The sequence below is a fragment of the Nuphar pumila genome, chromosome 4 (assembly GCF_984573655.1).
Source record: "Nuphar pumila chromosome 4, dmNupPumi1.hap1.1, whole genome shotgun sequence".
NCBI lineage: Eukaryota > Viridiplantae > Streptophyta > Magnoliopsida > Nymphaeales > Nymphaeaceae > Nuphar > Nuphar pumila.
The window spans coordinates 40,991,273-41,004,083 of record NC_143252.1 but is presented as its reverse complement, the minus strand read 5'-3'; the positions used below and the strand labels follow the sequence as shown (position 1 = coordinate 41,004,083).

General features: G+C 40.4%; 1 pseudogene; it reads left to right on the top strand.

Annotated features, from left to right (window-relative positions):
- The window catches only part of LOC149840089 (uncharacterized), a 42,653-nt pseudogene extending 30,124 nt beyond the window's left edge, over positions 1-12,529 (top strand).
- Positions 12,530-12,811: the final 282 nt, after the last annotated feature.

Sequence of the window (12,811 nt, the reverse complement as noted above, 5' to 3'; positions counted from 1 at the left end):
ATCAAGTCAAGAATCAACTCAAGAGGCTTCGCATATCAGGTTGTATCTATTCTTTCTCTCGTCTTGGTTTCAAGTTCTTTAGTGTGCATCTACATTGCATTCTTACATTTTGCATGCCACTAAGGACAGTCTCATTCAAGCATGGGGGTGGTTCAGTAGATACACACTATTTCCTTTATTTATCCTATTTCAGTAGCTAAAACTCATAAACTAGGCATTTCGGGAAAAAAATTTAGCATATATGAATGTTTTTGACATAATCTGACATGTTAGAAATTTTTAAAATCCCCATGAGGAAAAAAAATTCTGAACAAAGCTAAAAAGAGTGAATATTTATTTGAAGTTCAAAGAAAAGACTATATTTGAATGTAAAAAGATAATTTTGAATCAGAAAGTATAAGTATGCACAGTTTGAAATAAACTACTAAATAAATGAAAAATATAAAGAAAAAACTCAATCTCAAATTAAAAGAGTCTATGTTAGGTTGTTTGGATAATTTCACAATCCCGAATAAGATGAGTTCTGACGCAAGTTGAAGTGTTTGAATTTCATTCGAAAAGGAAAGTGAGAACTTCGTGAGCCTAAGAAGCTGAGATCAGATACAAGTTGAAGTGTTTGAACCTCATGTCGAAGGGGTAAATAAAGTTAGTCACTTTTGGATCTAGTTAATGTTTTTAACATACAGATAGTGGTATAAGAAGACATTAACATTGCACAGGGCACAAAAGCAGACCACGCGCAAGCCAACAAATGAAAAGAAAAGAAAAGAATTGAAAATTTGGAAAAATTAAAAATCCAATGAAAATGAGAGCTTAATGAAAAAGAAAATTCATTGCTTAGAAGTAGAATGAAAAAAACTGTGCAAAAAAAGATACGAGTGATGAAAAATGAACAATATCATGACAATACATGATTTCTAAGAAACAATCATAAATAAATGTGATTTTTATAAGAGTGAAAGGAAAATTTTTTATCGTGGAGGCATAGAATCTCTAATTATGTTTTGAGAATGAAAATCACATGAAATGTTTGCTAAAAGTGATTTCTGGAATTTCCTAGCATGTTTAGAAGAAAAAGTTGAATTTTTGCATGATTTATGATGTTTGTGGGTAGCATCTCTGCAAACCCTCACGAGACCTTGCTCATCCACAGGGGTAACCCAAAGGTTCAAAAAGGGCTTGTTGCATAAGCTAAATGCAACTGTGATTCCTATGAAAGTGAGTTAGTTAGTTTAATAAAAGTTTGCATTTTATTTGGGTAGTCCATACCTTTATTGCAAGGATAGCGTATATTGCTAGGGACTAGCAATTATTCTAGGATGGGGGTATTTGATAATACGTGAATTGCTCATAAATATAACATATTATTATTGCATAAATGTATCATTTATAAGTTTAGAACCCACACTTAGATGCATTTAGGTATTGATGATGCATTAATTACGCATAAATATAATATATTTTTATTACATAAATGCATCATTTATAGATTTAGAACCCACACTTAGATGCATATAGATGTCATTGAGCTACGGTTTGAATTTCGTTCGAATCGAATTTAAAACGAGAGAGATATCGCATTTTTAGTGAAACGGGTCAGACCTTGGAGTGAAGCGGGTCAGAAGTGGATCCAAACGCCCATTTTGGGCCTTGGATCTGGGGAAAAATACACCAAATCCAACCCCAATCTAGATCCAAACCTATTTTGATTTTTATTTACTAAAACCCCCTCAGAAAAGGCGCTTAGCAATAAAGTTTTTTTTAATCCTTCTTTGGGAAATTGTGAAAAATGAGGATGTAGCTATAAAAAGGGCACAAAACCCTAGAAAAATTTTGTCTTAGCCTTAAGAAAACACGCCTCTCTCCAGCCTGATTCTCGTTCCTTCATACGCCTCCCTTAGCCACCACGCCTTCCACCTTCAATCCAGTCCGGTTACTGTAGGGAAAATGCTTGCATATGCCGGAAACCGCCCCTTCTTCCCTTCCCATCTCTTGTCTCGTTAGCCATATCTTCCTCTTCTTCTCACAACTTGCTGGTGTTGATGTTGTTTGTGGCATTTTGCAGGTACTCCAGCAGGATGCAGCAAGGGAAGAACATCTTCAGCATCATTGAAGGCAGCAGGGTGCATTTCTTGGGCTAATTCCACTCTCTTCCACCTCCACCCTCGTCGAACGGCCTCAATAGGTTCGTTCTTTTCCCCTTCTTCTCTTCTAGTGTACAACCCGTGTGATTGAGTGTGTTTGTGTTGTTTGATGGGTTTAGTGGGTTTCAATCGTAGAGTATTACTTGGTGTGTCAACCAGCACCATAGAGTTTTTTTTTGGGTATACCGTTCAGTCATATCTTTGTTTTTGTTTTTGTTTTTGTTTTAGTTTTGAATCAAGTTGAAGTTCGATCTCCATTCTAATTCTCTGTTTCTGTTTCAACTCCTTGAATTAATTTGTGCATTCGTTGGTTTCATTTGTGCTTTCTGTTTAGTTTTTTTTCTTTCTTTAGCTTTGCATTCAGCATTACAATGTGCGTATCATAAACTCTTAGAAATCTTGAAGCCGTGAGACCTGTTTTCTAGCTGGAATCCTCTGTTTAAAGTCTGAACAATTTTGCATTTATCTGAAAGATGCCCGATATTTTCATTTTGTAATCACCGTGAAATTCATTTCACGATGTTGTTTTGTGGATGAGCAGTGCTTGATTGTAGATCAACGGTTTCAATCAAGATTGATATCTACAGCTGATTGAAGATTTGAATTGGGCATTGAAAGACAATCAGCTATCTGATTTTTAATTGACGATAGAGGAATACGGTGGCTGTTGGAAATTCTGATGAACATCATTGTTGCTTGAAATTCCAGATCCGTATGGTTGTTTTGTGTTGATTGTTGTTGAGCTTTTGGCTTTTAGCTGCAATGCTGATATATGGATCAGGTTAATTGATTAATTGATTGAACATTCTAAGTTCAAATTTCTGAAGCTCTGTAGGGGTTCAATTTGCTGAATGCATCTGTTTGAAATTCCAGTTAGCATGGTTTGAATGATCTCTAAGTTTCTAATGAAATGCTACCGGTGTTTAGTGAAGTATGCTTACTGTTTTAAATCAAATCAAAATTCTATTAAGCTTCCAGCTCAAACAAAGTACTGTTTACTGAACAGTCTGAACGTGATACATGGCTGCTACTTGCTTACTACCGAACTCTTGAGGTTTCATATTAACTTTGTGATGCAATGTTGTTAAACTATTAGCTATTAATTAATTGCGTTATTGGCCAGTAGTTGTTAGCTACAGTTAGGTAATCTGTAATTGTTACTTGAATTGTTAGTTTATTAATTGTTAAAATGTCTGCTGGTAGTTAAGTGAGTAGTTGCTGAGTTTAGATTATATACTAACATGATTTTTGGAAATAGAATGATGTTAATAGGTTAGCTGGATTCTCACGTTAGCCTTGTTCCAAGGCAATTTTATGCTAGGTGTTTGTTGCATTTGATGAATAGTATGGGTCTCTACAATGATTTTTATGTTGCTATTCAGTATGATTTCAAGTTCTAGTAGTTGTGTTCTAGTATGCTGAAAGATTGCAATAGTTTAGATTAGATATAGTTTGTTGTTTAGCATCATTACATTAGAAGTAATTTTCATTAAGCAGTCTAGGTTAGGTTAGTCCAAGGTTTCGCAAGGGCACAATTGTCTTTTTTCTAGTTACGTAGTTCTTCTAACTTCAATCCTTAGAAGTTTACTAAGTTTCTAGTATTAATCTAGAGTTGGTTGCAGTATTAGAATAATTAGTTTAAGGTATTGGCTCGGATAAATTCTTATTTTATGTAGAATTAGGTTAGCAATTAATCTTAGAATTAATTTAGAAATAGATGTTCCCATTCCAGTATATAGTTTACTAACTTTTCTTTTATATCATGCAGGTGATATTAAGTTGCAGTAAGAGCATCTCGTCTCGATGATAGATTGTCATACCAAGTGATTTGACGAAAATGCCCTTGTGTTCGCAGGCTTAAGTCATTGCGTGCCTCGTTTCTGTTCTTGCTCAATTTTGAATTCGTTGTAATATTTTCTGTAATTGAGCAGATTCAATATCAATAAAGTGCAAAGTTTAGAATTAATCTGAGTATATCTTGTTCCCTGTGGATTTGACCCGTACTCACCACATTCGTGGAAAGTCGGTTTTTATTACTTGATTGGTGATTTTCCGAAACGTTTTCAATGATAAAATAGTGTTTAAAAAAATACCATTGCAAAAATCCGATCAAGTTTTTGGCACCGTTGCCAGGGAACGGCGATTATACTTTGTTAATTCTAATTTTGTAATTTGTTGATATCTGTTTAGTTAGTTAGATTAACTGCAGTTTATTTTTCTAGTCAATAGGATTAGTTAGTAAATATAGGATTCACATAGTAAGTACATATAGGATTCACGGTTATTTCTCTAAGATTCATAAATTTTCATCCTTCTGGAGCGCTTAGACAGGTGAGTTCTAGATAACATAGCTTGAATTCCCATTTCTGTACTTAAGTATATTTAGAATAGATTTAATTTTGAAGTTGAATTTCCCTTTTAGCATGATTAGCATATTTTAATTGCATTTAGTTTTAATTCCTTGCTTTTCTTCGTTGTTTACTGCTTTCTTTTCATTTACGTAGTCAGGTCGCATAGTTAGTTAGGTTACTTTGCACACATCTGGACTTAGTCCCAGTGTATGCAAGGGCGCAGGAATTTGGGTGTCCCGCTCCAACCGTTTGTTGAGGATCCAGAGAGAATTATACGTTCTTCTCAGAACCGATCCGAAATGGGGGACTTAGAACCCGAAGCTCCGGTGCGCCCTCTCAGGGAGTACTTCCTCCCCACGGAGTACACCCAGGCGTCGTGTATTCGCAGACCAACTATTGGGGCGCCACACTACGAGATTAAGGCCAGTGTGATTCAGATGCTTCCATCTTTCTACGGCCTTAGTCACGAGGATCCCTATAGGCACCTTGACGAGTTCCTTGAAATATGTTCTACAGTGAAAATTCAAAATTTCGGGGATGATGCCATGAAATTGACCCTCTTCCCATTCTCATTGAAGGATAAAGCCAAGTATTGGCTAAAATCCTTGGATACGATAATAATAGGGTCATGGGATCAACTTCAGCAGGAGTTCCTGAAGAAATACTTTCCTATCGGTCGGACGAACCAATTCCGGCGAGCCATCACCAGTTTCTCTGAAATGGATGGCGAGCAATTTCATGAGACGTGGGAAAGGATGAAAGAACTCCTTAGGAAATGTCCCCACCATCAAGTGCCCAGATGGCAGTTGGTGCAAAGTTTTTACGATGGATTGTCTGACCGGAATCGTCAGATAATCGATGCTTCATGTGGGGGGACTTTTATGTTAAAAAGCGAGGATGAGGCTTGGCATCTATTTGATACTCTTTCTGAGAACTCTTTGCACCATGCCTCTACCTCTCGCTCTGAGAAAGCCACACCCAGTGGACCCAAGCGGGGTGGTGTCTTGGAGATTGGTCCGTCTACTGAGCTGCAAAGCAAAGTGGATATGATTTCTCAGAAGTTGGACCAACTTCTCTCAAGCCCATCACAACCTCAGCCAGTGTGTGCATTATGTGCCAGTCCGGCACACGTTGTCACTGAGTGCCCTTCAGCAGCTCAGTATTCTGAATTTGTGCAAGAGCAAGTTCAGACCACTCAGGGTTACGCCAGACCCCAGAACAACCCGTATTCATCTACATATAACCCGGGGTGGCGTAATCATCCTAACTTCTCGTGGAAGAATCCCCAGACTTCCACCCAGTTTCCCCCCTCTCATCTTGCTCAGCCGCCACCATTCACTCAGACACTTCAGAGGTCGAGTTTTCCTCAGATCATTCCTCCTTATTCTTCCCAGCCCTCACAAGAGCCTGCACAACAGACTTCTTTCGAGGAGAGACTTCTCCAGGCATTCCAGGAGGTGAAAACCTCTAATCAGAATGCCTTCGAGAAGTGCAGCCAGATCTTGAGTTCTCATACTCAATCCATTGCGAAGTTAGAATCGCAAATGGGGCAGTTAGCAGAAGCAATAAGTCGGAGACCTGAGGGCAGTTTGCCGAGTCAGGCCGTAATGAACCCGAAGGGCAAGGAACCAATTACAGGAAGCTTGTACATTACAGATTCACAACAACAAGCCAAAGTTGTTATGGCCCTTCGGAGCGGACGTGAGTATCACTTCGAGAGTAAAGCAAGGACAGAGGAGCCAGAACCAATCATACCATCTTCTGCGGCTCAGTCCTCAGCCCCAGTTCAGAAGTAGGATAGAGGTGAGCCTTCTCACAAAGAGGAGGACCCCCTGATGTACATCCCCAAGCCACCCTATCCCAAAGCGTTAGAATCTCCCATTGGCAGAGGAAAGCAAAGCACCAAGGTTCAAGATATGCTTGAGATCTTCAAACATGTACAGATCAACCTGCCATTGCTAGATGCCATCCAGCAGGTGCCGGCTTATGCCAAATTTCTCAAGGAACTCTGTACTCAGAAGAGGAAATCTAGAGGAAGAGTTCCTACCAAGGTCCATCTGAGTGAGCATGTGAGTTCCGTGCTTCAGCACCAGACTCCACCCAAGCTCAAGGACCCTGGAGCCCCGATCATCTCTTGCACCATAGGAAACATCAGGATAGAATGTGCCTTGCTCGACCTTGGAGCAAGCGTGAACATTCTGCCCGGATATTTCTATGATTCAATTGGGCTAGGAGAAATGAGAACGACCCCGATTACACTCCAACTAGCCGATCGCTCCGTCAAAGTGCCGAGAGGTATCTTGGAAGATATGCTAGTGAAAGTGGATGAGTTCGACTTTCCGGTCGATTTCATTATCCTTGACATGGAGGGAATTGATAGCCAGCACCAGACTCCGATCATTTTGGGCAGACCATTTTTGGCGACTGCCAATGCCTGCATTAACTGCAGAACCGGAGCCATGAACTTGTCGTTCGGCAACCGAAAGGTCAAGCTGAACATCTTCAATGCCGCGATGGGTCCAGTGGGAGATACGGAGTGCTTCCAGGTTGATATAGCTCAGGATTTAGTTGAGGCACATCCAGAGTTGTACATGATAGAGGAGTCCCTTGATATGTATTATACAGTAGATGATAGTTATAGAGATAGTGTAGATGTGTCGTTAGCATCGTCAGGATCCCATATTTGGAGAAGGAGCATTGAGCCTCTCCCACCACTTGCTGAGACCCCAGCCAAATTATCGATAGAGTCTCCCCCACAACTTGAGTTGAAACCCTTGCCGGATTCACTCAAGTATGCATATCTCGGAGTTGGTGAGACTCTGCCTGTGATCATCTCGTCACAGCTCACAGAGGAGCAGGAACAGAGACTGCTAGACATCTTGCGAGAGCATAAGGCAGCGATTGGTTGGGGGGTCACGGATTCGAAAGGGATTGATCTTTCATTCTGCATGCATCGGATTCATTGTAATGACGAATCAAAACCGGTGCGTGACACGCAAAGGAGATTAAACCCCAATATGAAGGAAGTGGTGAAAAATGAAGTGGTCAAGTGGTTGGATTCTGGGATTATATACCCCATTTCTGATAGTCAGTGGGTCAGTCCGATCCAGGTCGTGCCGAAGAAATCCGGACTCACTGTTGTGGAGAATGAAAAGGGGGAGAGCATTCCGATGAGGACCACCACGGGGTGGCGAGTCTGTATTGATTATAGGAAGCTGAATGCGGCAACACGGAAGGATCACTTCCCGTTGCCATTCATTGATCAGATTTTGGAAAAACTCGCCGGACAGAGCTACTATTGTTTCTTGGACGGATATTCTGGATATAATCAAGTAGTTGTCCATCCTGACGACCAGGAGAAAACCACATTTACCTGTCCGTATGGCACCTTTGCGTTTAGGCGTATGCCGTTTGGGCTCTGCAATGCCCCGACAACTTTTCAGAGGTGCATGATTGCTATCTTCTCTGGCTTGGTGGACGACGTCATGAAAGTTTTTATGGACGATTTTTTGTGTATGGCTCTTCCTTTGAGGATTGCCTTCAGAAACTTACTCGAGTACTGAGTAGGTGTATGGAGACGAATCTAGTATTGAGTTGGGAAAAGAGTCATTTTATGGTCCAAGAGGGGATTGTACTTGGACACATTGTGTCCAAAAGAGGGATAGAGGTTGATCGAGCGAAGGTTGAGTCAATTTCACGATTAACTCCACCCACCACTGTTAGGCAAGTACGTTCATTCTTAGGGCATGCCGGATTTTACAGACGGTTCATCAAAGATTTTAGCAAAATCTCTCGACCGCTCTGCTCATTATTGGCAAAGGATCAGCCCTTTGAGTTTGATAATGATTGCATGAAGGCCTTTGAGATACTCAAAGAGTCCTTGACCACTGCGCCCATTCTGAGATCTCCAGATTGGACACTTCCATTTGAGATCATGTGCGATGCTTCCGACTATGCGATGGGGGCCATTTTAGGACAACGGGTCGACAAGAAGCCTTACGTGATATACTATGCGAGCAGAACTCTGGCCGATGCTCAGATGAACTACACCACGACAGAGAAGGAACTGCTCGCAGTAGTATTCGCTTTAGATAAATTTAGGTCCTATCTTCTCGGTTCGAAGGTGGTTGTCTATTCTGATCACGCTGCATTGAAGTACCTTCTCAGCAAGAAAGACACCAAACTGAGGCTCATCCGCTGGGTTCTGCTACTACAAGAGTTTGATCTCGAGATTCGAGATAAGAAGGGAAGTGAAAACGTAGTAGCAGACCATCTCTCTAGACTGATCGTGGAGTCTACTCAAGATCAGAGGCCGATCAGTGATTCTTTCCCCGATGAGCAAATTATGGCCGTCGGAACATCGCAATTACCTTGGTTCGCAGATATTGTGAACTATCTGGTTTCGAGGCAGATTCTTGTGCATTGGAATAAAAATGAGCGTGAGCGATTCTTATCACAGGTGAGGCAGTACTATTGGGATGAACCAGAGTTGTTCAGATATTGTGCAGACCAGATCATTAGAAGGTGCGTCCCGGAGGAAGAGTATGAGTCCATCCTCAGTTTTTGTCATTCACTAGCTTGTGGAGGGCATTTTAGTAGTAGGAAGACAGCTGCAAAGGTTTTGCAGTCTGGTTTTTTTTGGCCGACACTCCACAGAGATGCACATGAGTTCTGTAGGAAGTGCATTCGTTGTCAGCAGACTGGGAATATGTCCAAGAGGGACATGATGCCCTTGCTCCCGATCTTAATTGTTGAGATTTTTAATGTTTGGGGCATAGATTTTATGGGCCCATTCCCACCATCGTTCGGCAATTTATATATCTTAGTGGCGGTTGATTATGTGTCCAAGTGGGTCGAGGCTGTGGCAACCAAGACCAACGATCACAGAGTTGTGCTTAAGTTCATTAAGCACAATATTTTCAGTTGTTTTGGTGTGCCACGTGCGATGATAAGTGATGGTGGAAAGCATTTCAGGAATGTGCAGGTAGCTTCTCTTCTGAGAAAATATTCTGTCAATCATCGTTTCACCACTCCTTATCATCCGCAGACCAGTGGAGAGGTCGAGGTTTCTAATAGAGAAATTAAGCGGATCTTAGAAAAGACAGTCCGCCCGGACCGCAAGGATTGGTCCCAACGATTAGATGATGCTCTTTGGGCATATAGGACTGCATTTAAAACCCCCATTGGCATGTCCCCATATCGTCTTATTTTCGGGAAAGCGTGCCACCTCCCTGTCGAGTTGGAACACAGGGCTTACTGGGCAATCAAGAAGTTTAACTTCAATATCACCCAGGCTGGAAAAGAGCGATCATTGCAACTCACTGAGCTAGAAGAGCTCAGGAATGATGCATACGAAAATGCCAAATTATACAAAGCTCGCACTAAGGCCTTTCATGATAAGCACATCATCAGAAAAGTGTTTGAGCCAGATCAAAAAGTATGGCTATTCAATTCTCATTTACATCTATTCCCAGGTAAATTAAGGTCAAGATGGGATGGACCTTACATTGTTAGGGAAGTATTTCCGCACGGGGCAGTGACATTATTTGACCCAAGTACCAGAGGCACATTCAAGGTGAATGGGCAAAGACTGAAGCCCTACATTTCAGGTACTTTACAGGCAGGTGAGTGCGAGGTCTTGGATCTCGCAAAAGAATAGGGTCTGAGCAAAATAATGTATTATATGTATCCTAGAAGGAGAAATTTCAGTTAGCATTTGTTTTTGTTTCGTATTTGATTTTATATGAGCTTACAATTGCTTTGATTCATGCAGGCTTATCTGACATTCACTATGTGAGAATAGGTTATTGAGCTCAGGACATGGCTTTTAGAGCAGACAATCGATTAGGTCAGCTGAAAACTGAGCATCCGCGTATGCTTAGTGGTGGAGCATGATCCAGTCTAGAATCAGCTCAAGAGGCCCCGCATATCAGGTCGTATCTATCCGCTCTCCTGTCTTGATTTCAAGTTCTGTTAGTGTGCATCTACACTGTAATTTTATATCTCTGCATGCCACTAGGGACAGTGTCATTCAAGCATGGGGGGTGGTTCAGTAGATACACACTATTTTATCCTGTTTATCATGTTTTGGTAACTAAAACTCATAAATTAGGCATTTCAAAATTTTTTTAGCATATATGAAGGTTGTTGACATAATCAGACATGTTAGAAACTTTTAGAAGCCCCATGAGGAAAGTTTTTTCTGAACAAAGCTAAAAGGAGCGAGTATTTTTGTGAAGTTCAAAGAAAATACTGTATCTGAATGCGAAAAGCTAATTTGGAATCACAAAGTATAAGTAAGCACAGTTTGAAATAAACTACTAAGTAAATGAAAAATATTAGGAAAAGCTCGAGCTTAAAAGAAAAGAGTTTGCGTTAGGTTGTTTGGATGATTTCACAATCCCGAGTAAGATGAGTGCAGAAGCTAGTTAAAGCGTTTGCATTCCACCCGAAAAGGAGAAGGAAAGCTTTGCGAGCCTCGGAAGCTGAGACCAGATACAAGTTGAAGTGTCTGAATCTCGTGTTGAAAAGGTAAATGAAGGAAGTCACTTTTGTGTCTAGTTAGTGTCTTTAACATACAGATAGTGGTATAAGAAGGCATTAACCTTGCACAGGGCACAAAAGCAGACCACACACAGGTGAATGAAAAGAAAAGAAAAGAATGAAAAAAGTGGAAAAATTGAAAATTCAATGAAAAAAAAAATGAGAGCTTAAATGGAAAAAAAAAAATCATTACTTAGAAGTAGAATAAAAGACTGTGCAGAAAAATACACAAGTGATGAAAAATGAACAATAGCATGATAATACACGATTTTCTGAGAAACGATCATAGATAACTGCAATTTTTAGAAGAGTGAAAGGAAAAATTTTATCGTGGAGGCAATAAATTTCTAATTATGATTCTGAGAAGTGAAAAATTACATGAAATATTTGCTAAATTTGATTTCTGGAATTGCCTAGCATTTTTAAAGAAAATTTGAAAGTTCTGCATGATTTCTAATGTTTGTGGGTAGCATCTCTGCAAACCCTCACGAGACCTTACTCGTCCACTGGGGTAACCCAGGGGTTTAAAGGGCTTGTTTCATGAGCTAAATGCAACCGTGATTCCTACAAAAGTGAGTTAGTTGTTTAATAAATTTTGCATTTTATTCGGGGAGTACATATCTTCATCGCGAGGGTAGGGTATATTGCTAGGGACTAGCAATTATTCTAGCATGGGGGTATTTGATGATGCATTAATTACGCATAAATATAATATATTTTTATTACATAAATGCATCATTTATAGATTTAAAACCCACACTTAGATGAATATAGATGTCATTGAGCTACGGTTCGAATTTCGTTCGAATCGGATTTAAAACGAGAGAGATATCGCATTTTTAGTGAAACGGGTCAGACCTTGGAGTGAAGCGGGTCAGAAGTGGATCCAAACGCCCATTTTGGGCCTTGGATCTGGGGAAAAATACACCAAATCCAACTCAAATCTAGATCCAAACCTATTTTGATTTTTATTTACTAAAACCCCCTCAGAAAAGGCGCTTAGCAATAAAGTTTTTTTTAATCCTTCTTTGGGAAATTGTGAAAAATGAGGATGTAGCTATAAAAAGGGCACAAAACCCTAGAAAAATTCTGTCTTAGCCTTAAGAAAACACGCCTCTCTCCAGCCTGATTCTCGTTCCTTCATACGCCTCCCTTAGCCACCACGCCTTCCACCTTCAATCCAGTCCGGTTACTGTAGGGAAAATGCTTGCAGATGCCGGAAACCGCCCCTTCTTCCCTTCCCATCTCTTGTCTCGTTAGCCATATCTTCCTCTTCTTCTCACAACTTGCTGGTGTTGATGTTGTTTGTGGCATTTTGCAGGTACTCCAGCAGGATGCAGCAAGGGAAGAACATCTTCAGCATCATTGAAGGCAGCAGGGTGCATTTCTTGGGCTAATTCCACTCTCTTCCACCTCCACCCTCGTCGAACGGCCTCAATTGGTTCGTTATTTTCCCCTTCTTCTCTTCTAGTGTACAACCCGTGTGATTGAGTGTGTTTGTGTTGTTTGATGGGTTTAGTGGGTTTCAACCGTAGAGTATTACTTGGTGTGTCAACCAGCACCGTAGAGTTTTTTTTTTGGGTATACCGTTCAGTCATATCTTTGTTTTTGTTTTAGTTTTAGTTTTGAATCAAGTTGAAGTTCGATCTCCATTCTAATTCTCTGTTTCTGTTTCAACTCCTTGATTTAATTTGTGCATTCGTTGGTTTCATTTGTGCTTTCTGTTTAGTTTTTTTTCTTTCTTTAGCTTTGCATTCAGCATTACAATGTGCG